The sequence below is a fragment of the Phascolarctos cinereus genome, unplaced genomic scaffold, assembly GCF_003287225.1.
Source record: "Phascolarctos cinereus isolate Bilbo 61053 unplaced genomic scaffold, phaCin_HiC Scaffold_7;HRSCAF=346, whole genome shotgun sequence".
Lineage (NCBI taxonomy): Eukaryota > Metazoa > Chordata > Mammalia > Diprotodontia > Phascolarctidae > Phascolarctos > Phascolarctos cinereus.
The window spans coordinates 78,194,385-78,218,781 of NW_027556180.1; the positions used below are offsets into that span (position 1 = coordinate 78,194,385).

A 24,397-nucleotide genomic window follows, 5' to 3' on the forward strand; every position below is an offset into this window, starting at 1 on the left:
TCCACTGGAGTCCTGTATTTGAAAGTCAACTTTTCTATTCAGCTCTGGTCTTTTCATCAAGAATGCTTATAAGTCCCTTATTTCACTGAATGATCATTTTTTACCCTGAAGGATTATACTCAGTTTTGCTGGGTAGGTGATTCTTGGTTGTAATCCTATCTCCTTTGCCCTCCAGAATATTATATTCCATGCCCTGGTCCTTAATGTAGAAGCTGCTAAATCTTGTGTTATCCTGATTGTGTTTCCACAATACTTGAATTGTTTCTTTCTGGCAGCTTGTAATATTTTCTTCTTGACCTGGGAACAAACTCTGGAATTTGGCTACAATATTCCTAGGAGTTTTCCTTTGGGGATCTCTTTCAGGAGGAGATCAGTGGACTCTTTCAATTTCTATTTTGCCCTCTGGTTCTACTATATCAGGGCAGTTTTCCTTGATAATTTCTTGAAAGATGATGTCTAGGCTCTTTTTTTGATCATGGCTTTCAGATAGTCCAGTAATTTTTAAACTCTCTCTCCTGGGTCTATTTTCCAGGTCAGTTGTTTTTCCAATGAGATATTTCACATTCTCCTCCTCTATTTTTTCATTCTTTTGGGTTTGTTTTACAGTGCCTTGATTTCTCGTAAAGTCACTAGCTTCCAATTGCTCCATTCTAATTTTTAAGGAAGTATTTTCTTCAGTAAGCTTTTGGACTTCTTTTTCCATTTGGCCAATTTTTCTTTTTAAGGCATTCTTCTCCTCATTGGCTTTTTGGACCTCTTTTGCCATTTGGGTTAGGCTATTTTTTAAGACGTTATTTTCTTCAGTATTTTTGGGGTCTCCTTTAGCATCATTCTCAGTTCTTCCTCTGCTTCTCTTACTTGCTTCTCAAAATCCTTTTTGAGCTCTTCCATGGCCTGGGACCAATTCATATTTTTCTTGGAAGCTTTGGACGTAGGAGCTTTGACTGTGTTGTCTTCTTCTGGTTGCATGTTTTCATCTTCTTTTTCACCAAAGTAAGATAATATAGTCTGACTCTTTTTGTGCTGCTTGCTCATGATCCCAGCCAATTACTTGGGGTTTTAAACTCTTTGTTAAGGTAGGGATCTGTTTCCAGTGTGGAGAATGTACTGCAAGCTTCAGGGATTTTGTGCGGCTGTTTTCAGAGATACTTCTAGGGACCTGAAAATTTTCAGTTCTTCCAAGGTGCCTATGATCAAGGGCCAGGTGTTTACTCCTTTCCTGGCCTCTGCTGTGGTCTATGAGTGACCACAAGCACTCTTTTCTGTCTTGGAACCATGAGGAGGATTTGCTCTTCATTACCGTTGCAGATCCTCCTTGCCCCAGGACTGCCACCCAGAACTGTGACCCAGATCCAAGCACAGGCAAAGCAAGGGAATCCTGCACCAGCAGAGACATCCCTGCCTGCTGGGATCCCTGATCAGCCACCCAATTCCTCCTCAGTCTGTGGGCCAGAAGCTCTGGAGGTAGCTGCCATCCCGGGGCCAAGCTTGGGGTCTGGAGCTCAGACCACCACACTTCTGTCTCTCACCAAAGACACAGACTTTTCCCACTGACCTTCTAAGTTGTCTTGGGTATTCGTGGGTTGAGAGTTCTGGAAACTGCCACAGCTGCCCACGAGTCAGTCCTCTGAGTCCTGCTCCAGGTTCCCTGCAGCCTGCGCGCCCACACCCAACTGCAATCCTCTACCAGCCTGGCATGATATACCTTTCTGATCAACCATTCAGGTTGTTTTGGGCTGGAAATTTGTTCCACTTTGTCTTTTTGTGGGTTCTGCTGCTTTAGAATTTGTTTAGAGTCATTTTTATAGATATTTAGAGGGGTTTTGGGGAGACCTCAAGCAAGTCACTGCTTTTACTCCCCCTTCTTGGCTCTGCCCTCCTCAATTTTTTTTTACATGGTGAAATATCAAGAAACATGATGTGTCTATCACTTTATTCTAGAGCAGGTTAACTAGTATTAAAATAGCTAGATGAGTCCAATTCAAGGACTATTTTCTATAATACCTAGAGAAAAGGATCCTGAGTATCCTGAAACATCAAATAAAAATTGGAACAACTTCCCATCTATTCTTTTTGCTGGTCCCTGTGGCTAGTCCTCAGGCTTAATAAGAGATTGGGAATGGAAGCAATTTAACAGGGAACCATGTCTGTCTTACAGTTAAATCCTGTATAGTGTTAAATACTTATTTAATGGTAAGACTAGTAGGTCTTGAAACTGCCCCTTCCTCATTCCTTGCATTTTATTTCTCCCACTAGATTTAGCCTACTAATCACTACTATCCATGACACTAGAAGACATCATGGATAAGTTACCAATTCCCCTTCAATGATAGTAGGAGGATGAGTAGTTAAGCAGACTAACGTTTATTAAGTACTTACTATGTGCCAAGCTATGTGCTAAGTACTGGGAATACCAAAAAAAAAAAAAAAAGGAAAGAAAGAGAGACACAGTATCATTGATATAGAAATTGGGACAACTTTAGATCTCAAATAATCCAACTTTCTCATTTTGCAAATAAGGAAACTGAGACCCAGAGAGGTTGAATCACTTGTCCAATGTCTCAGAAATAGTAAATAGTAGAACCGAGATTCTACCAATTCTTTCTTGATACAAATCTATCCCTCATTCTGTAGGGTGCTTGAGGGAAAGAGTTTGGTTTTTGTGTTTTTGTAAACCACCCCCCCCAGCACTTAGCCCAATTCTAACAAATACTAAATGAAGCTACTTATTTATTAATCTGAATTTAATTTTATAGTATCCTCATCACACACTTGGCCTTTCTTTTTAAAAGTCTAATTTGATTTTCTTCAAGGGTTAGGGTCATACAATTTTATTTATGTGCAGAAAAGCTCACAGGGTCAAGGATAAAGAGGAAGAAAAGAAGAAGATACATTTATTAAAGACGAAGGTCTATAGGGTCTATTGGATGAGGAAGATAAAAATGCACAGGATGACCTCAGATCAGAAATAAAACCCCAGGAGACAAAGAGTAAATCCAGAGTTCTGAAGCTTTTTAGTTTGAAATGTAGACAAGCACAAAATGCACCACATTTGTAATAAAACCCGCTTGCATGTTTGCTGAGGCATACTGAATGTTATCAGACTAAACCAGATTTCTGAAGAGAAGCTCAGAGGATGGACTTGGGCCAGGAGGATGGATCACTTAAAGGTATGAACTTTAATATGTTTTACTTTTTGTATTTTAATGAAATGATACATTACTACAGTGATAAACCAGGCCTGGCCTTCACTCTACCTCCCTGAAACAACATTACTGTTTCTAACAGAGATAAAGCTAAACTTTTTATAAAAACATTGAATTTCTTAAATAGATTTTTGTATTCTATCTTCTGATATATCCCTTACCTATCAATTTCTGTATGTTTCCCCCATATACTTTTGTATCCTTTCATTTTTTTCATTATTTCTCTGATTCCCTCCCTTGTTATGATTTCTCTTTTTAAACATTGTTTTAAGATGTTTCCTTTCATTTGTTCCCAGTTCAGAGTTAAGTATAGACTCAACATAAGATGTAAAGCAAAACTGATGCAAAGTAAAATTGGGACAGAAGTAGAACAATTAAAAGAAAGAAAATTAAAAGAAATTATCTTTGAGAAAAAGTTAATCTCAAAAAAAAGCTTTAATTTTTGCTTACATACATAAAAATCTGCTAAGTTTTAAAAATAACTATACGGAAAAATAATACTAATACAATTAAGAGGCATCTAGAGTATTATCCACTATCCAATTAAGGAGGGTAAACAATGATAATTCCTGAAATTTTCTTTGGAATGATGTCATGGTATCTAAGAGATCAATAAAGGAGAATAAAGGATGTACATAGAGGTGAGAGGACAGTACAGAGAAAGATATCTTCAAGATTATTTCACCTTTTAAATCATGTTTGGAGAAATAAGAATCCCTCAGAAGAAAAAAATAATTAGGTCTGTTGATGACTGTAAACCTCACTTAGGACATTTGATAGCATGTCCCCAAAATCTTAGTATACCTTAAGACTTTTAGAAGAGCCTATTTATCTCTACTCACACTTCAAATAGAAATCCATCCCAAAAGATGCACCCATTTGAAAATCTCCATTGGCTGACATCTTGTTGCACAAATGGGATTTAAAATATAACTTGATAGTCTTAATCTACCAAGTTTGGTCAAAACTGATCACTTCCCTTTGAAAGTTATCATAGAATGGATAAATGTGAAATATTGAGCAAAAAAGGTGAGGCAGGGACCTCATTCTGTCTACTCAGTGATTTAGAAAAGGGCAAGATGTAAAAAAGGAGAGAACTGAAAGGAATAATAAATAGGATGAGAGTAAAAGAAAACCAAATTAAAAGAGTATGTAAAGTGGCGTTGGAAAAGATACAGGGGAAAATGAAGTTATGGGGCTACTAAAATTTTTATGCTTGTCTAGGAAGGGAAACACTAATGAAAGAGGCAAGAACTTTGAGGGCAATATGTGGAAATGAAAGAAAGAAATACTACATAGTAGGATGCTCATTGGCAACATGTTGGAAGAAGGAACTTAAAACTAATGTGGACACCTAAAGATCAAGGACTTGCAATATTTACCAGTAATAGAAACTATAATTTTGAGAAGTGAGGTCCCTAGAGAATGATTTCACACATATGTGTGTGTGTGTATAGACACACATATATATACACACACATGTTATATATGTATACATATATATGATTATGCACACACACACATACACACACACACACACACACACACACACACACATATATATATATATATATATATATATATATATATGCCTTTAAGTTGGTAGGAACATATCATAAGATAACTATTTTAAAAATGAATGTTTTAGAAATAAAATTGATAATACAAGGGGAGGAAAATGGCAGAAAGAAGGAAATTTTAAAAATCAGAACTGATCAAAGAGGGAATATAAGGAGAAAAGGCCCAGCAAAAGTGAACTGGAAAATGGATGTTTACAGTTGTTCATTTCTGTGCCAGGTTAGCAACTCGTTGTTTGAAATTTTAAAAAAAATTAGATAATTTAAATTAAATGTCCTAAGACTGGTAGTCTGGGAAGATTAAAATAGAACTGTAGTATATTTACCTTTTTTTTCTTTTTGAACAAAGGGTGTACATCTGAACACAATTAGCCTTTTGTTTTATCTAAAAAGCAATCTTACAACTTTTAGATTTAGCTATAATTATCTCGCTTTAATTCTTATTGACAGTGGTGATCATGCCATTGCTTCACCTTATTATGGTTTGAGTTTGCTTATTTTTCTAGTTCAGGTAAAAATCTACAGAAATACATACACACACACACACACACACACACACACACACACACACACACACACACAGAGGCAGAGAGACCAAGACATAGAGACAGAGACAGATAGAGATGGAGACAGGGAGAAAGAGAGTGCAAAGTGGGAAGATTCAATGCAATCGCTGTTTGAAGCTTCTTTCTATACAAGTCCTCATAAACAGACATCATAAAGCACCACACATACGTTGGCTGACTCATTTGAACCTCACAGCAACCCCTTGAAGTAGAGCAACAAAGTATTATTATTCCTAATTTACAATTTAGGAAACTACAACTAAAAGTTTTAAGTGACCATCAGTCAGTCAATAAACAGGCACTGTACCAGGTTTCAGTGATATAAGGAAAAAAATGAAATGGTCCCTGTCATCAAGGAAAATTTATGGAGAGAAACTACATGGATGAATAAATGAAAAATCCTTTATTAAGTACTTGTGCCAAGCATTATGCTAAGCCCTAGAGATGCAAATTCAAGAGTTGGAATTTCCCTGCTCTCTAAGAACTTACTTTCTAATTGAAGGAGACAATAAACACAGGAGAGTGGTAGCCAAGGAATGGTGTTCTGGTCTGACAAGTCAAGGGGGATAGTAAGCAGTACACAAGGGTAGCCAAGTGACATTTGTTTTTTTCCAGAAGCTATGGAGGGATTGATTTGATTATAGTTATCAAAACAAGAGAATATGTTTGGGAGGGGAAGGGGGGAAGGAGGTGGACTGGATTACTGCTGGGTAAAGGGCAAAAATAGCTAGAGTGAAGAAGCATGGTCTCAAGTAGTCTGTAGCTGAGTGGCTTAACTCTTTCTGGGCATTCAAATTTTTGTGTATTCACATGCCATAGATATGTATGCATGTGTATGTATGCACGTGTTTATATGTGTGTGTATACATATATACACATATATACATACATACACATAGATAAATATATGGCAGATAGGTGGCACAGTGGATAGAGAACTGGGCCTAGAGTCAGGGAAAATTGAATACAAATCTGGCCTCAAACACTTAGCTATGTGACTTTGGGCAAGTCACTTTAACCCTCTTTGCCTCAGTTTTCTCCTCTGTAAAATGAGCTGGAGAAGGAAACGGCAAACTGCCCTAGTATCTAAGCCAAGAAAACTATAACTATAAATGGGGATACAAGGTTTCTGACACAACTGAAACTACCAAGTAATGACAAGAGGCTAGGAGAAGAGAGGGGAGGGAAGGGAAGGAGAGGGAAAGAGAAAGGGAAGATTAAATGTTTTTTACTGTGCAAAAAGAAAGACTATGAATGAAAGGATGGCTTTGCTGCATTGAGGACCCAGGTGAGATGCAATAACTCGTGCATAGTAAACCCAGTCAACATGGTTATAACTTCCTTCATTTCTTTTCACAGTATATAGAGCAGGAACAGAGGAAGTAAATAGAAGAAGACTTCCAGGATTAGAAGTTGGTAATACACAAGTAGTGATAGGACAGATAAGGAATTCAAGAGCAGAGAACAGGAAAGAGTTGAAGTGGTTCATAAAAGGGTCAAGATTGGGAGGGGGAAAGATGAAGCCAGAGCAAGGGTATTGGCCAAGGAGATTATAGAGGAATAGAGGGCTGGAAGTCATGGTGAGGATAAATAACAAGTTTAGGAGAAATAAGGCATAGGGAAAGATGGGATGGGGAAAGGTTGAATCTATGCCTAAGATCTCATAGCTTCCCATGGTATTGTGATATACTCCTAAAAGTTAAAAATAATGCATTTTTTTAAAAGAGAAAGTAAAATCTAAAGTAGCAGTTATGGCTGTGTATTGTGGGACCCAATGTGATTCTATCCACTCACACCACTGTGCGCCATTTTGGAGGTTATCACACTAAATCTTAAGCAAAAACTTGCTGGCGTATGAGATGAGCACATTAGTTCAGCAATCTGAACATTCTTTGGCATTGCCCTTCTTTAGGATCAGAATGTAAACTGATCTTTTCCCAATTCAGTGGTTACTGTTGAATTTTCCAAATTTGGTGGCATATTAAGTGCAACATTTAAACAACATCATCTTTTAGGATTTTAATTAGCTCAAGTGGCATTCCATCACCTCCACTAGCCTTATTCTTAGCAAGCTTCCTAAGCCTCATGTGACTTTATTCTCCCAGATGTATGGTTCTAGATCAGTAACCACACTATCTTGGTTATTAGTGATAAGATCTTTCTTGTAAAGTTTTCTTTGTACTCTTGCTACCTGTTCTTAATCTCTTCTGCTCCTGTTAACTCCGTACTATTTGTATTTTACCATGCCCATTTTTGCATGAAATATTCCCTTGATACCTCTAATTTTCTTGAAGAGATCTCTTGTTTTTCCCATTCTATCATTTTCTTCTATTTCTTTGCACTGCTCACATAAGAAAACCTTCTTATCTCTCCTTCCTATTTTCTGGAATTCTGTATTCAATTAGGTTTGTCTTTCCCTTTCTCCTTTATCTTTCATTTTCCTTCTTTCCTCAGCTATTTGTAAAGCCTCATCAGACAGCTATTTTGTTTTCTTGCAATTCTTTTTCTTTGGAATGTTTGTTGTTGTTGCTGCTGCTGCTGCTGCTGCCTCCTGTACAATATTACAAACTTCTGTCCATAGTTCTTCAGGGACTCTATTTACCAGACCTTAAATCTATTCATCACTTCTACTTCATATTCGCAAGGGTTGTTATGTCATACCTACACAATCTGATGCTTTTCTCTACTTTCTTTAATTTAAGTCTGAATTTTACAATAGGAAGCTCATGATCTGATCCACAGTCAACTCCAGGTCTTGTTTTAACTGACTGTAAAGCTCTTTTCTACCTTTGGCTGCAAAGTATAAAGTCAATCTGATTTTGATATTGACCATCTAATGATGTTCATGTGTAGAGTTGCCTTTTGGATTGTTGAAAAAAGAGTGTTTGTTATGACCAGTGAGTTATTTTGACAAACTCTTTTAGACTCTTCCATGCTTCATTTTGTACCACAGGGCCAAACTCAAATGTTATTCTAATTATCTTTTGATTTCCTACTTTAGAATTCCAATTTTTTATGACATCTTTTTGGGTATTATTGCAATTTGTTATAGGTTATACATGTATAGTCATGCAAAACATATTTCCATATTAGTCAGGTTGTGAAAGCAATACTTAAATCTGACTCCATCAGTTCTTTCTCTGGAGGTAGATTGCATTTTTCATTATATTTTCTTTAGAATTGTCTTAGATTTTTGTATTTATGAGAATAGCTAAGTCATTCACTGTTGATCATCACACAATACTGCTGTTAGTGTGTACGCTGTTCTGGTTCTGCTCACTTTCACTTTGTATCAGGTCATATAAGTCTTTCCAGGTTTTTCTGAGAACATTCTGCTCAACATTTCATATAGCACGATAGTATTCCATTGCAATCATATGCCACAACTTGTTCAGCCATTCCACATTTGATGAGCATCTCCTTAATTTCTATCTCATTGTCACTACAAAAATAGCTGCTATATTTTTGTACCTATATGTCCTTTTCCTTTTTGTTTTACCTATTTGGGATACAGATCTAGTAATGGTATTGCTAGTTCAATGGTAGGCACAGTTTTATAGCCCCTTGGGCATATTGGCAAATCGTTCTCCAGAATGGTTAGATCTGTTCACAACTCCACTAACAGTGCATTAGTGTCCCAATATCCCCACATTCCCCCAACATTTGTCATTTTCCTTGTCATATTAGCCAATCTGATAGGTGTGAAGTGGTTTTGGTGTGGTTTCTAAAAGATGTTGTAGGTCTTCATAGAACTTTTCAACTCTGGCCTCTTCAGAGTCAGTGGTTGGAACATAGACATATCACTGTGATGTTGAACTATTTGCCTGGGATTCAAACAGATATCATTCTGTTCTTTTTGAGATTGTACCCCAGTACTGCTTTTCTCACCTTTTTATTGACTATGAGGGCTGTTCCATTTCTTCAAAGGGATTCTTGCCCATGGTAGTATATGTAGTGATCACCTGAAGTAAATTAACCTGTTCCCATCCAATTAAGTTCACTGACATCCAAGATGTCAATGTTTAATCTTTCCATCTCCTATTTGATCACATCCAGTTTACCTTGGTTCATAGATCTTACATTCCAGATTCCTATGCAATATTGATCTTTATAGAATCAGACTTTCTTTTTGTCATCAGGCATATCTGTGTTTGAACTTCCAACTCATTTGAGTTGGGATTTGGCCTTGCCACTTGATTAACACTATAGCTTCTTGAAGTCTCCTCTGCTCTTTCCCAGTAGCATGTGGGACACCTTCCAACCTGGGGGGCTCATCTTCCAGTGTCATATCTTGTATGATTTTAGTAATGTCCATAGAGTTTCCTTGGCAAAGTGGAGTGGTTTGCAATTTCCTTCTCCAGTGGGTCACGTTTTGGCAGGACTCCTCTCTTCCCTGTCTGTTTTGGGTAACTCTCATGGTTTCATTGAGCTATGCAAGCCCCTGCACCACAACAAGGCAGTGACTCAGGTAGGGTTAAGCATTACTAGTTGCCAAGAATCTTGTGTTCCAAGGCTCCAACTCTGACAATCCTTTTTAAAATAATTATATTAGTTTTGTAAGTGGAAGAGCAATGAATTTATTTTTATTAAATTAGATGTAACATTCTTTTATTTAATTTTGTCAGTGGAAAACACTTCAAACAACCAAAACTCTTTCTCTTCTGTTACAATCTTTTCATCTTTAGGATGATTTTATTTGGCCTCCTCTAGAGAAAAATGTGCCATTAATATCTATAGCACAGCTGTTCCCCGTTGTCAGAAGTGTCAGATATAGTACAGGAAGCTATAAAACAAATCTAGACAGCTGAAGTTCATTTTCTAGAATCCCAAGTTAGCTAAGAATTGTGTGTGCCCATTGATGGAGAGCCTGAGATAGCATGGTATAGTGGATTGAGAACTGGCTTGGGAGTCAGGAAGATCAGTCCATCTCAAACACTACATGCTATCTGTAGGACCCTTTACAAATCACTCAGCCTCTCAGTGCCCCCAAGCAACTCTTTCAGACTGCAAGTTTCAGAGCAGATGGAGTTTTTCACTGGGAAATCCATATACTGATGAAATCACAGGCTTAGTTTAAAAAAATAGTTAATTAGGTATTTAACAGGCAGGTCCCTTTTTTCTTTATTTCTTCTAAAAAATAACCAGATACCAGTGAATCATCAGGTTTTTATTTTTTTCTCACTCAGAGCTTCAGATTTAAAATTAAATTGCTTTGAAATACAGAAATGCTCTCAGTGATCTTCTGAGGTTCAACTACACAAAGTCAGGAAGGGGGTGAACATTCTGAGACAGAGATTTAATATTCTGAGGGTTGAAGCAGTCTTGGTGAACCTGATGTGACATTGGGGGAAGGGTAGATGGCTAAACTTACCAACTTAGCCTAGTTTGGCAAGAACCATATCCTTAAATATTTTCTTTAAATTTGACCTGAATCACTTCAAAATCTTGGCTTTCCAAAATATGTGAATAAAATTTTGCTACTTAAACTTTCATCTGTAACCAGACTACAGACCACCCAATCTGGTATGAAAACAAAGAATGTTAGTGTGGAGGGAATGCAAAGTTTGGCTTGAAGCACATAGAATGGAGCAGAGAGAGAAGGAAGCGCATAGGGGACAAATATTTATTTAGTACCTACTATGTGCCAGGCATTGTGTTAAGTATTGTTTTTGTTTGCTTTTTTCTTTTTCTTTTTAATAATTATTTCATTTGACACAACAACCCTGGGGAGTAGGTGCTATCATTATTCCCATTTTATAGTTGAGGAAAAATAAGCAAAGATTAAATAACTTGCCCTGGGTCATGCAGCTACTGTCTGAATCTGGATATGAACTCACGTCTTCCTTACTCCAGACTCAGTACTCTATCTACTCACTATGCCTTATCCCAGCACTTAGCCCAGAGCCTAAAACATAATAGTTGCTCAATAAATGTTTACTAATTGACTGTGCTACCTAGCTGTGTGGGGATGGGCCAGTGTCACCAAAAGTGACCAGGACACAAGCTCATCTCCATGCATACTCCATCAGACAGCCCCATTAAGGACAATACTCATGTATACTGCATGGCATGTGCTTCAGACTAGCCCCACTCATCCCCCTTGATCCTGCCTGGCCTATGAACCTGGCCTACATTAAAGTTGGAAGGAATCTCGGGAGTCTTCTGTAGTATCATCTGTACATTAATTTTTTTAAAAAGCCCTTTCTTAGAGCATCCCTGATAAGATCACCCAACCTCTCCTTAAACAGCTTCAGTGATAGGAAGCTCCCAACCTCCCCAGGCATCCCATTCCACACATCTAATCGTTACTGTATCATTAGACTGTACTAAAATCTGTCCCACCCACAACTCCCCCAAATTCTATACTTCATGTTCTTCATGGAAAAAGCAAACAAAATAAGTCTATTCTCTCTCTCTTCAGGGTAGCTCTTCATATAGCATCCACTAGAGGTATTCTCTATTTCAGGCTGAATAGACCCAGGGCCTTCAAATGATCCTTGTATAGAAGGACAGTGCTCACTGGAAAGTCTGTCACCACCTTAGCAGTGATTATAAGTAGTGAGGTTAAAGGTACAGTGAATATTCTCCTGACCTCTTTGTTCTGACACTGACTCCTATATATTGCTTAGTTAGAGGCAACTAGGTAGTTAGGAGATAGAGTGCTGAACTTAGAATCAGGAGGACCTGAGTTCAAATCTAGACTCAGATATTTACTACCATGTGACCAGAGACAAATCTTTCAACCTCTACCTGCCCCAGTTTCCCCACGAGTAAAATGGGGATAATAATAGCCCTGCTTCCTAGGGTTGTTCTGAGGATCAGGTGATGTGATATTTGTAAAACATTGGAAACCTTAAAGCATTACACAAATATTAACTATTATTAGTTCCCACACGTGAGCTGGAACCATGGCCTTGGCCTTTAAAACATAGGTCAGCATCAGATAGAGAAAAGTAGGGTTTGGAGGTTAGGTACAAGATGGACTACATCTCCACATGGACAAGCCAGGTAGAGAAGCAAGGAGGCAGAGCCTAGGCAAGAGCAGGTAGAAGAAATGAAGGTGTCCAGCCTCATTTGGTGTTGGAGGGAGGCTCATGGAACACACCACTCATTCAGTCCCAAAAAGGAAGCAGGATGAATTAGTAGGGAGCTATGACATGAAGGAACAACTTGAACTCACCTTTTCTTAAATCATGTAGACTTTATAGGTCTGAGGCATGTTTGGAAGGAGCTTGCTTTACTCCCAGCTACCTCAAATTCCTTCCCTATATTTTGTGAGGGAAGACAATCCCAGGGTGTCATTATAAGTCTTCTGTGACTATTTTGGACCCTGGGGAAGTTAGGTCCCACCAGAGCATAGGATTACCTTAAATCTTTGGGGACTAAAGTCCTTTGGGCTTTTTGAGTTAAGTAAAACTAGTTCAATATTTGATGTCTTCTTAGCCTATATTCTTAAACGAGAGCTGAAGGTCTTTTTAGGGCAAGCCACAAGATAAATACAGAGAAAGGATTGAGGCAAATGGGCTAGAAAGGAGAGGACAGGGAGTTGGAGAAGGACAAAGTACCACTACAGACCATTCTCCATAGTGGAGGAGGTCTAAGCCTGTAATGGGAAATGAAGGCCTTGTGATAGGCAGACATGGAAAAGTTTAAATTTGGAGGAGCAGAGTTTCCTGTCTCTGAGGTGTAGGTATACATCCATACAATTTTCTATCTCGGGAGAAAAAGAGATCAGCTAGCATCCAGAGTGAGAGAGAGAACATAGGGACAGAGGAGAGATGTAGTCTTGGGAATGAAAATTAAGATCAAAGAAATATGGAAACAAGCATTTATTAAGGGCTTACTATATGCCAAGGACTGGGGATAAAAATCCAAGCAAAAAAAAATCTGTGCCCTCAAGGAGCTTACATTCTAATGAGGGAAAACAACACACAAAAAGGAACTCAAAGAGGGGTGAACAAGAAGGAGACATCCCCAACATAGGGGCATGGTTTTGAAGTATGGTTTTAAAGTCTACAAGCCAGAAACAGGAGTGGGAAAGGAATTAGATCTAGTCAGGGCTCCTACAAAATACAAATGGGGGCTCCAGGAGGAAGCATCAGTGTGAGGAGGGGGCAGATCTTAGAGAAAGATATTTAGGTTGAGAGGGCTCCAGCATCAGGAACATGGCCTGGAAGAAAAACAACGCAGGGGAAAGGCCCAAGGAAATGTAATTTGGGGAACAGATTATCTCCAACAATGAGGCATTATTTCCATTTAACATTGTTACATAGCTACAACTACTAACATAAGTAATTAGAGGGAGATTCAGGACTCATGACTGGACCGTGCCAATAAAATAATAACAGATTTCTTATTTTACCTACCAAGGGGGCACTGTGTAGAAGTAGACAAAATAACAAAATTCACCTGAAGAAAACAAAACCATAGATAGAATCTCATGTAAATAGTAAAAACAAAATTGGAATAATTTGTAAACTTTTAATCATACTCTAAAGCATTAATCATCAAAATTACTTGATTGTTATAGCTTAGTCTTTCAGAGTCACGTTGAACTCTTTGCGACTCCATTTGGGATTTTCTTGGCAGAAATACTGGTGCCATTTCCTTCACTAGCTCATTTTACAGATGAGAAAACTGAGGCCAACAGGGTTAAATGACTTGCCTATGGTCACAATGCTAATAAGTGTCTGCAGCTAGATATGAATTCAGGAAGATGAGTCTTCCAGACTCTAGGCCCAGCATTCTATCCATTGTGCAACTAACTGCCCATGAGGTCTACTAGATATGTTTAAATACAGAGATAATTATAACAAATGAAAATAAAATTGGAACAATTTCTAGACTTTTAATTATCCTATAAATCATCAATCATCAAAGTTACTTGATACTGCTTTTTAAAAATAGAAAGTAGGTCAATAGAACAGCCTGAAAAAGACAGATCTGAAACAATTAAACTCAATAGCCCAGTGCTTGACAAACCCCAAAACTTAAAATTATTTTAGGAATTACTCCCAATTAGGCAAAGACTATTATAAAAACTGGAAAGAGATTTGTCACAAATTATTTAGACCAATATCTTACTCCAAATACCACAGTTATCTCAAAAACATTGAATATTAAATATAACATCGTTTTAAAAAACATAAGATAATTTTCACAGTTATAGCTGTGAAATATAAGAGGAATATTCTTAACCTAAAAGGGTTAGAGGTGACCACAAAAGATAAAACAGAGAATTCCACTTTTATGAAATTTAAAAACCTCTTACAATAACAAAATCCATGTAAGTAAGATATAAGGAAAATAGTTTTAAAAAAATCTTTGTATCAAATATATCTGATAAGAGTCTGATATCAAAAATATATTGATAACTAACACAAACATATGATCAAAAGGCATTCACTAATTCTTAAGCAATCAAAGGACATGAAGAAAGAGCTTTATAAACAAGGACTAAATATTATTAAGAACCATATAAAAGATTACTTCAAATCACTGATTGTAGAAATAAAAAGAGAAAACAATTCTGAGGTTTCACCTCGTGCCCAGAAAATTGTCATAGATGGCAAAAGATGGAAACAGTCTATGTTGGAGGGGTTATCAAAAGATGGGCACACTAATATTAGTTATCAAAATTACTTGATTGGTGTAGTTTAGTTTTCAGAGTCACGTCGAACTCTTTGCGACTCCATTTGGGATTTTCTTGGCAGAAATACTGGTGCCATTTCCTTCACTAGCTCATTTTACAGATGAGAAAACTGAGGCCAACAGGGTTAAATGACTTGCCTATGGTCACAATGCTAATAAGTGTCTGCAGCTAGACATGAATTCAGGAAGGTGAGTCTTCCAGACTCTAGGCCCAGCATTTTATTCATTGTGTGACTAACTGCCCATGAGGTCTACTAGATATGTTTAAACACAGAGATAATTATAACAAATGAAAATAAAATTGGAACAATTTCTAGACTTTTAATTATCCTGTAACGCTGATGTAACTAGGAATTTGTCTAGCCATCTTGGAAAACACTCAGAAATTATAGCAAGAAAGTGTGTAAAATGTCTATAATCTTTGACCAAAAGATCCTATTGCTTGGCATATACCCCAAGGGGTTAATGATTTTTTAAGATCCATATTCCACATATGTACCAAAATATTTTAGCAGCATTTTTGTTGTAGCAAAATATTAGAAACAAAGTAGATAAGCATTGCTGGAGGGAATGGCTAAATAAATAGGGTACATGTAAGTGATCTAATATCACATGAATGTGATACAATAGAATAGACATGAAGAATCCATACAGGCCTAAGAAAATTCCAATTTTTTATGTGAAATGAAGTAAACAGAACAAGCAAAACAACCCAAATGATGACTATAGCAATGGCTATCGAGTAACAACAACAAAATTTGAAACCATACACTGTCATTATAATAACAAAGGTAGGCTTCCAAGGAGAGATAGAAGGATATACTTCCTTCCTTTCAATGCAAAGATTGGGGCCGAAGAAGCTGGAAGACAGGATATCCTGTCAGACTTAATTAATGTGTTGGGCAGTGTTGTGGAACCTGGCGTCTAGCATCTGATTCCAATTACCTTTCTTTTGTAGAGAGAAATCCCTCTACAGTGGCTATTAGGGCAATGGTAATATAAAATTTGTCCAAAAAGATTAATAGTTAGACCCTAAGACTATATGCTCCAGTAGCATTTTTTCCATCAGTTATTTTTAGGAAAAAGGAGATACACTGTATTTGGAAATTACTAGGTATTTGTGCTGTCTTGGAAACACGGTAGTAGTGTGATATCTATGAGCCAATGTGACTTTGAAGATTATGCTTTTTTTGAAGGATCCATGATGTCACTGACATGAGTATTCCATGTTATAATGCCAATCATACCCTTTCCAAGCCTCCTCCTGATACAAGTTTTTGTCTATGCTTTGACATAAATGTTCCATAGAAAAGTGGTCCATTGAAGGACTTCCTTTTGTGCTTATTAACTTGGGTATACCAGTGTACAATTTGGACTATCCATTTGTCATCTTTAGTTCTTGCCACATGAATTTCCCACCTCTTTTTCTAGTCATACGTATTCCCAGCTATGTTTTTTAATAGAAATTACCATTCATAAGTCTGGTACTTAAGAAATCACCATACATAGTGTACCATACAAGGTAACATCTGGCCTGGTTTTGTTCAACATGAATGGTTTTCGTTACTCTGGTCTTTGTTTTTGTTTTTGTTTGGGGATCATGGTTTTGCATGAGCTATAACCATTTGATATCATAAGGAGAATATTGATTTTAAAGAGATGGGCTTTGGCAGCTATAAACAGTGTAGAATTATTTAAATTAATATGTGGTTATATATACACAATTCAGCCCTATCTCCTCTTCTTCCTCCACCCTGTGTCCAGTTTATTATTAGAACTGTAACTAGTCAGGGCAACTGGAGCTTTGCTCCCAGAATACCATGAACTTAGAAGACACAAAAAATTTAACTATTTATGCAGTTGGTATCAACTGAGATCGTAACCTAGTTGACGAAGAAAGTCAAATTAAGTCAACAAGCATTTTTTGGGTGGTGGTTCAGTCATTTCCTTCTCCAGCTCATTATACAGATGAGGAAATGGGGCAAACAAGAATAAATGACTTGCCCAGGGTCACACAGGAAGCAAGTGTCTGAGGCCAGATTTGAATTCAGGAAGATGAGTCTTTTTGACTCTAGTCCCAGCTTTTTAGCTACTGTGCTACCAAGCTGTCCAAGCATTTATTAGTTACTTATTATGTGTCAAATATTATGCTAATTACTGGAAATATAAATACGAGAAAAAAAGAAAGACAGTCCCTACCCTCAAGAAGGTTGTAACACAGAAAAGGAAGCTGAAATGAGGGAAATGCAAAGGTATCCAGGAGAAGACCTGGTGGAGAAAGTCTGGAGAATTAAGGAATAGAGTCCTGAGAGGAAGAGGAAATGGTTAGTTCAGGAACTTTTTTTTTAAATGGAGAATCTGGGAGGAGCCAATCAATCAGAGGAAAGGGTAGAATATTTCCAGTGTAAAGATACCAGGATCAAAGTGAACTTCCAAAATGAGGATGCTTCAGTGGCATGGAGGAAAGTCAGGAGTGGAGCCCAGAAATAAAGAAGTTAATAAAGTATAAATTACTATGAGGAACTGCTAGAGCTTTGTAAACAGCTGTGAGTCACTTTAGTAACTAATTCTCCCTCCTGCAGAAGTGAATTTGTCCTAATTACTGCTAATATTACAAAAGTTTTTGAGAGCCCAATCTGTTCTGCTTGCCAGAGGTGCTAAAATCACTAGTTATGGCTCTTCTGTGAATATGCAGGATACACATATTGACAGAATACTTCAATAGGCTACCCACTAGCTTTATATCAGTATCTAGGCTTTATCATATTTTTCATCCACTTTGTTTTTCTAGTGTTTACAGTTAGACTTGTATTTTTTGCCACTCAAAGGACTTTACTGAAGAAACTTGGTGATGTTCTGGTTCTTGTGTGACAAACCTATGGAAAAAAACAGTTCTTTGCCTTTCCTGTGTCATAGACCCCTTTGGTATCAGTGTAGTGAAGCTATGGACCCCTTCCCATAATGTTTTTAAATGCATAAACTAAAACACATAGTGTTACAAAATAATAGGAGTAGTAGTAATAGGAGGAGGAGAAGGAGGAGGAGGAGAAGTAATAGCTAATATTTACATAGCAATTACTATGTGTCAGTAACTATGCTAAGCACTTAATTATTATCTCATGTATTCCTCACAAATACCTCACATTTGGGAGGTATATGATGTTATTATCCAAATTTTACAGATTAGGAAACTGAGGAAAGTGAAGAAACTTAACCTCTGTTAAGTGACCAGGGTCACACAACTAGTAAGTATCTGTGACTGATTTGAACTCAGGTCCTCTTGACTCTAGGCCCACTATTTTATCTACTATGCCACTAATTACATTATAATAGAATTAAGATGATTAAAAAAAATCAACAACCAAGTTCATGTTCCAGGTTCAGAACCCCTAGCATCTCATTCTCTAATGTCTATTAAATGTTAGAAGGATTAATGTATTAATGTTGATTTCTCATTATCTACATATCAGGATTTCAATATCAGACCATCAATGAGGTTGTTTGTTCATTCCTAACTTAATATATTGAATATGTAAATGAGTACAATGTCTTTTGGATGAAACTAAATGTGTGTGGGGTGAAAGGTGTGTAGGTGTGTGTGGTGTGTGTGTGTGTGTGTGTGTGTGTATACATTCTTGTTTGATCTTTAAATAATGAAGCAAAAAGTCACCATCCTCATTCATAAGGCTTTTCAGACCATCTTGTGAATGTTAAGGAAGGCTTAGTACACCTTAGTGTGAGGCTTTCCATCTGAGGTTATCTCATTTTACAAATATATAGAGCACACATCTGCATCTGTATTCCCTCAGTGCATGGATGTGAAGTTAAGAGCTTCGCAATCACAATTTAGCCAGCCCTCTTTTTACCCAGAGTAGGATTTTTCAAAACAATAATAATGAATTTCATAACTGTATACCAATGGCCTTTCCTGTAAAGTATATTGAAAGAGATGGGTTTTATTCGTTCTTGAAATTTCTTGTATTCATAATTTGAATGTCAGAAGTCATTACATTTAGAGGCACAAAAGTACCCAATAACACCTCTTGGTTTGGCTTGTTTTTGACATCTTGGTGGCTTATTTTTCTTGGAAGTGAAAAACTAACCGTGTATTAACTAGTCCCTAGGTAATTTAAATCCCATCATACTTGACTTCAAGTGACTGTCTGAATTCTCCTCTTATTTTAGAATTTTATTATGCTCATTGTTGCTTAAAATAAACATTGGCATTGCCCAGAGTTTAGAAGCCTGTTTTACAGAGATATTAGTTGCTGTGAGATTTTTTCCCCATGTACTCAGTTCTGCAGAGTATAATTCAATTCAATAACAATTCCACTTAAACAAGTCACCATATTAATTTGTTGGTAGAACAGGGTAGTTCCTCAACTGGAAAGAAACAGTAACATTTCAAGAAAAATCAAATAGCATTACTTTATGTAAACACAGATGCAATCATCTATATTCTACTAGCATGCCTGCAGTGTTTGTGGGTGGAGGACAAGGAGTAGGACACAGGAGAAAAACAATCACGTATGTGTGCGTTGGCTTTCTTCTCTTTGCTTTTTTTCTGATTCTAGCTTCCTTTGTAAATTAAAAACATTGTTTTTTATGTCTGACTCTTCCTTCCAGCATTAGCATCTTTAGAACTGAAGTGAGAGCCAATATTTCAGACAGGCAGATGAGAGACAGAGACTGCAGAGTGTTTGTGGTAATGAGGATCACTTACTACTGTCCACAGGCAAGGGGGTTATTTTTTAGGCTCACAAAAGCATGAACTCATGTTTCAGTACATAGCTATTTATCACGTGATAGGAAACCACAGGTCAGTGTACTCTTTTTATGTAGATACTTACAATAGCAATTGGTGTCCATTAATAACTTCTGGGGGGAAAAATGGTTGTCATTTCCTTAAGGGCAGAAACCATTTCATACTTTCTGCTACTTTTATCACTATGCACCCATCACATAGGAGGCAAAATCAATGCTCAATACATATAGAATACATACTCTATCTTCGAATATCCATTATATGCAAAATATTATACCAGGCCCTTTGGTAAAATAGCAGGAAGACTTAGTCATAATTCTGGCTGTTATAAAAAAAAAGGTTAGAGTCTAGTTGAGGGAATGATACATTAATAAAAAAAAATTACCAGTAACTCAAAAGAGACAACATAAAAAAGAAAGAAAAAACTTGTCTCCAGAGAAGTGAGAGACCACCAAGAGCTGGTTTTGTCAAGGAAGGACTCATCATAGGATATGACTTGTGTGAGCACATGTCAGTTATCACCAGTGTATGACTCAGCTACCTAATTAGATTCCACTTACTGGAATGCAACATCCACAACCTTTATAGATTTCCTCTAGCCAGAGATAAAACTATTTTGGCTTGATAATAATGGCCTTTTACATAGAACTTTAAAGTTTACAAAGTTCTTGACATAACATTACCATTTCCTATTGATTCCATCTCTGCAAGTCTCTATTATGTTCACATCTTCTCTTCACTCACATGGCCACCAACCCAATCCAGGCCTTCAAAGCCTTTTGCCTGGACTATTGAAATAACCTACTAATTGGCTGCCCTGCCTCCAGTCTGTCCTCTTCACCACTCCGTCCTCTATTCAGCTACCAAAGGGATATTCCTGAAGTTCAGGTCTGATGATGTCAACCCTCTGTTCAATAAATGTCAATGGCTCCCTAACACTTCTAGGAACACAAATAGAAAAGTGAAAAAGCAGCCTTTCTTTTAGGGAGCTTACACTCTCCCAGTGGATAAACATCCTAGTGGATACAAGTGCTTTGATACTGTAATTGATTTGTGATATCATGGATATGAGTATTCTTTCCAATGGTTCAGATCTCAACCAATCTATACCTTCTTATCTTGTGCAGATCTTATTCTAGCAACTTCTTCCTTTCTACCATTCTACCATTGTAAATGCAGGAGAGCACACATAATTTGTTCTTTGTTGCCTGGTTTGCCATGACCAAAGAATTCATCACCATGTGGCCAGACTACTTACAAACTTCCCTGCACTTAGGCTGGCTCTTATAAGGCAGACATAATCTATTACTGGTACCACACTTGAAGACTTTCCAGTATGGTAGAAACTGATGAAGCCTGTGCTCCAAAGGTATAACTTTTTTTCTATTTTTTTAAATTTTATTAATTTATTTTGATTTATCAACAATCACTTCCATATGCTTTTGAGTTTAAAGTTTTTCTCCCCCTTCCTCCCCAAGACGGCACACAATCTGATATAGGCCATACATTTACATTCCTATTAAACATATTTTCACATTAGTGAAGTTGTAATTAAAATTAAAACCAATAGGAGGAACCATCAGAAAGAGGAAACAAAACTCAACAGAAGAGAAAAAAAATGATAGCGATTCAACTTCCACAGTTCTTTCTTTGGATGTGGATAGCATTTTCTATCACAAGGACTCTGGAGATGTCTTAGATCCTTGTAATGCTGAGAAGGGTTAAGTTTGTCAATATTAGTTATCGCATAACATGGCTGTTATTGTGTACAAAGTTCTCTTGGACCTGCTCACTTCACTCTGCATCTAACCATACAAGTCTTTCCAGGTTTTTCTAAAGTCAACCTGTTCATCATTTCTATAGCATAATAGTATTCCATTACATTACCATAACTTGCTCACCCATTCCCCAATTGATGGGCATCCTCTCAATGTCCAATTCTTTGCCACTACAAAAAGAGCTGCTATGAATATTTTTGTACATGTGGGTCCTTTTCCCATTTGTATGATCTCTTTGGGATATAGCCCTAGAAGTGCTATTGCTGGATCAAAGGGTATGCACATTTTTATAGCCCTTTGGGCATAGTTCCAAATTGTTCTCCAAAATGGTTGGATCATTTCACAACTCCACCAACAATGCATTAGTTTTCCAGTTTTCCCACATCTTCTCCAACATTTATCATTTTCCTGTTTTGTCATGTTGGCCAATATGACAGGTGTGATGTGGTACCTCAGAGTTGTTTTGATTTGCATTTCTCTAATCAATAATGATTTAGAGCATTTTTTCATATGACTATAGATGGCTTTAATTTCTTCATCTGAGAACTGTCTGTTCATATCCTTTGACCATTTATCAATTGGGGAATGGCTTGTATTCTTATAAATTTGTCTTAATTCTCTATATATTTTAGAAATGAGGCCCTTATCAGAGAGACTGGTTGTAAAAATTCTTTCCCAATTTTCTACCTTCCTTCTAATCTTAGTTGCATTGGCTTTGTTTGTGCAAAAACTTTTCAATTTAATGTAATCAAAATTATCCATTTTGCTTTTCATAATGTTCTCTATCTCCTGTTTGGTCATGAATTCTTCTGTTCTCCGTAGATCTGATAGGTAAGCTATTCCTTCTTCTCCCAGTTTGCTTATAGTATCAGCCTTTATATCTAAGTCAAGAACCCATTTTGTTTATTTGGTATATGGTGTGAGATTGGGTTATGCCTAGTTTCTGCCATACTCTTTTCCAGTTTTCCCAGCAGTTTTTTTCAAAGAGGGTTCTTATCCCAGAAGCTGGGGTCTTTGGGTTTATCAAATAATAGATTACTATAGTCATTGACTACTGTGTCTTGCATATTTAACCTATTCCACTGATCCACCACTCTATTTCTTAGCCAGTACCAAGCAGTTTTGATGATTGCTGCTTTATAATACAATTTAAGATCTGGAATTGCTAGGCCACCTTCCCCTGCATTTCTTTTCATTAGTTCCTTTGATATTCTGGACCTTTTGTTCTTCCAAATGAATCTTGTTATTTTTTTCTAACTCTATAAAATAATTTTTGGTAGTTTGATTGGTATGGCACTGAATAAGTAAATTAGCTTAGGTAGGATTGTCATTTTTATTATATTAGCTCGCCTACCCATGAGCAACTGATGTTTTTCCAATTATTTAGATCTGATTTTATTTGTGTGAAAAGTGTTTTGTAATTGTGTTCATAGAGTTCCTGGGTTTGTTTCAGGAGGTAGACTCCTAAATATTTTATAATGTCTACAGTAAGTTTAAATGGGATTTCTCTTTCTATCTCTTGCTGTTGGGCTTTGTTGGTAATATACAGAAATGCTGATGATTTCTTTGGATTTATTTTATAGCCTGTAACTTTGCTAAAGTTGTGTATTAATTCAAGTATTTTTTACTTCATTCTCTTGGATTCTGTATGTATATCATCATGTCATCTGCAAAGAGTGATAGCTTTGTTTCTTCTCTGATTATTCTAATGCCTTCAATTTCTTTTTCTTCTCTTATTGCTAAAGCTAAGGTTTCCAGTACAATATTGAATAACAGTGGTGATAATGGACATCCTTGTTTCACCCCCGATCTTATTGGAAATGCTTCTAGCCTGTCCCCATTACATATAATGCTTGCTGAAGGTTTTAGATAGATGCTATTTATTATTTTAAGGAAGACTCCATTTATACCTATGCTTTCTAGTGTTTTTAATAGGAATGGGTGTTGTATTTTATCAAAAGCTTTTTCTGCATCTATTGAGATGATCATGTGGTTTCTGTTGGTTTTGGTGATATGCTCAATTATGCTGATAGTTTTCCTAATATTGAACCAACCCTGCATTCCTGGTATAAATCCTACCTGGTCATAGTGTATTATTCTTGTGATAAGTTGCTAATCTATTTGCTAGTATTTTGTTTAAAATTTTTGCATCTATATTCATTAGAGAAATTGGTCTATAATTTTCTTTCTCTATTTTGACTCTTCCTGGTTTAGGTATCAACACCATATTTGTATCATAAAAAGAATTTGGTAAGACTCCTTCTTCACTATTTTCCCAAATAGTCTATATAGTATTGGAATTAATTGTTCTTTAAATGTTTGATAGAATTCACATGTAAATCCATCTGGCCCTGGAGATTTTTTCCTAGGGAGTTCATCAATGGCTTGTTCAATTTCTTTTTCTGAGATGGGGTTATTTAAGTATTTTACTGTTAATCTGGGCAATTTATATTTTTGTAAATATGTATCCATTTCACTAAGATTGTCAAATTTGTTGGCATATAGTTGGGCAAAATAATTCCTAATTATTGTTTTAATTTCCTCTTCCTTGGTGGTAGCTTCACCCTTTTCATTCTTGATACTAGTAATTTGGTTTTCTTCTTTCTTTTTTTTAATTAAATTAACCAAAGGTTTATCTATTTTATTGTTTTTTTCATAAAACCAGCTCTTAGTTTTATTTATTAGTTCAATAGTTTTCTTAATTTCAATTTTATTAATTTTTCCTTTGGTTTTCAATATTTCTAATTTAGTGTTTAGTTGAGGATTTTTAATTTGTTCTTTTTCTAGTTTTTTTTAGTTGTATGCCCAATTCATTAATCTCCTCTTTTTCTATTTTATTTATGTAAGCATTTAG

At 36.6% G+C, this 24,397-nt stretch overlaps 1 protein-coding gene across 1 annotated transcript in view; it reads left to right on the forward strand.

Annotated features, from left to right (window-relative positions):
* Window positions 1–24,397, forward strand: part of PTH2R (parathyroid hormone 2 receptor) — an 81,972-nt gene that overhangs the window by 36,449 nt on the left and 21,126 nt on the right. The gene's annotated exons all lie outside the window — the stretch shown is intronic.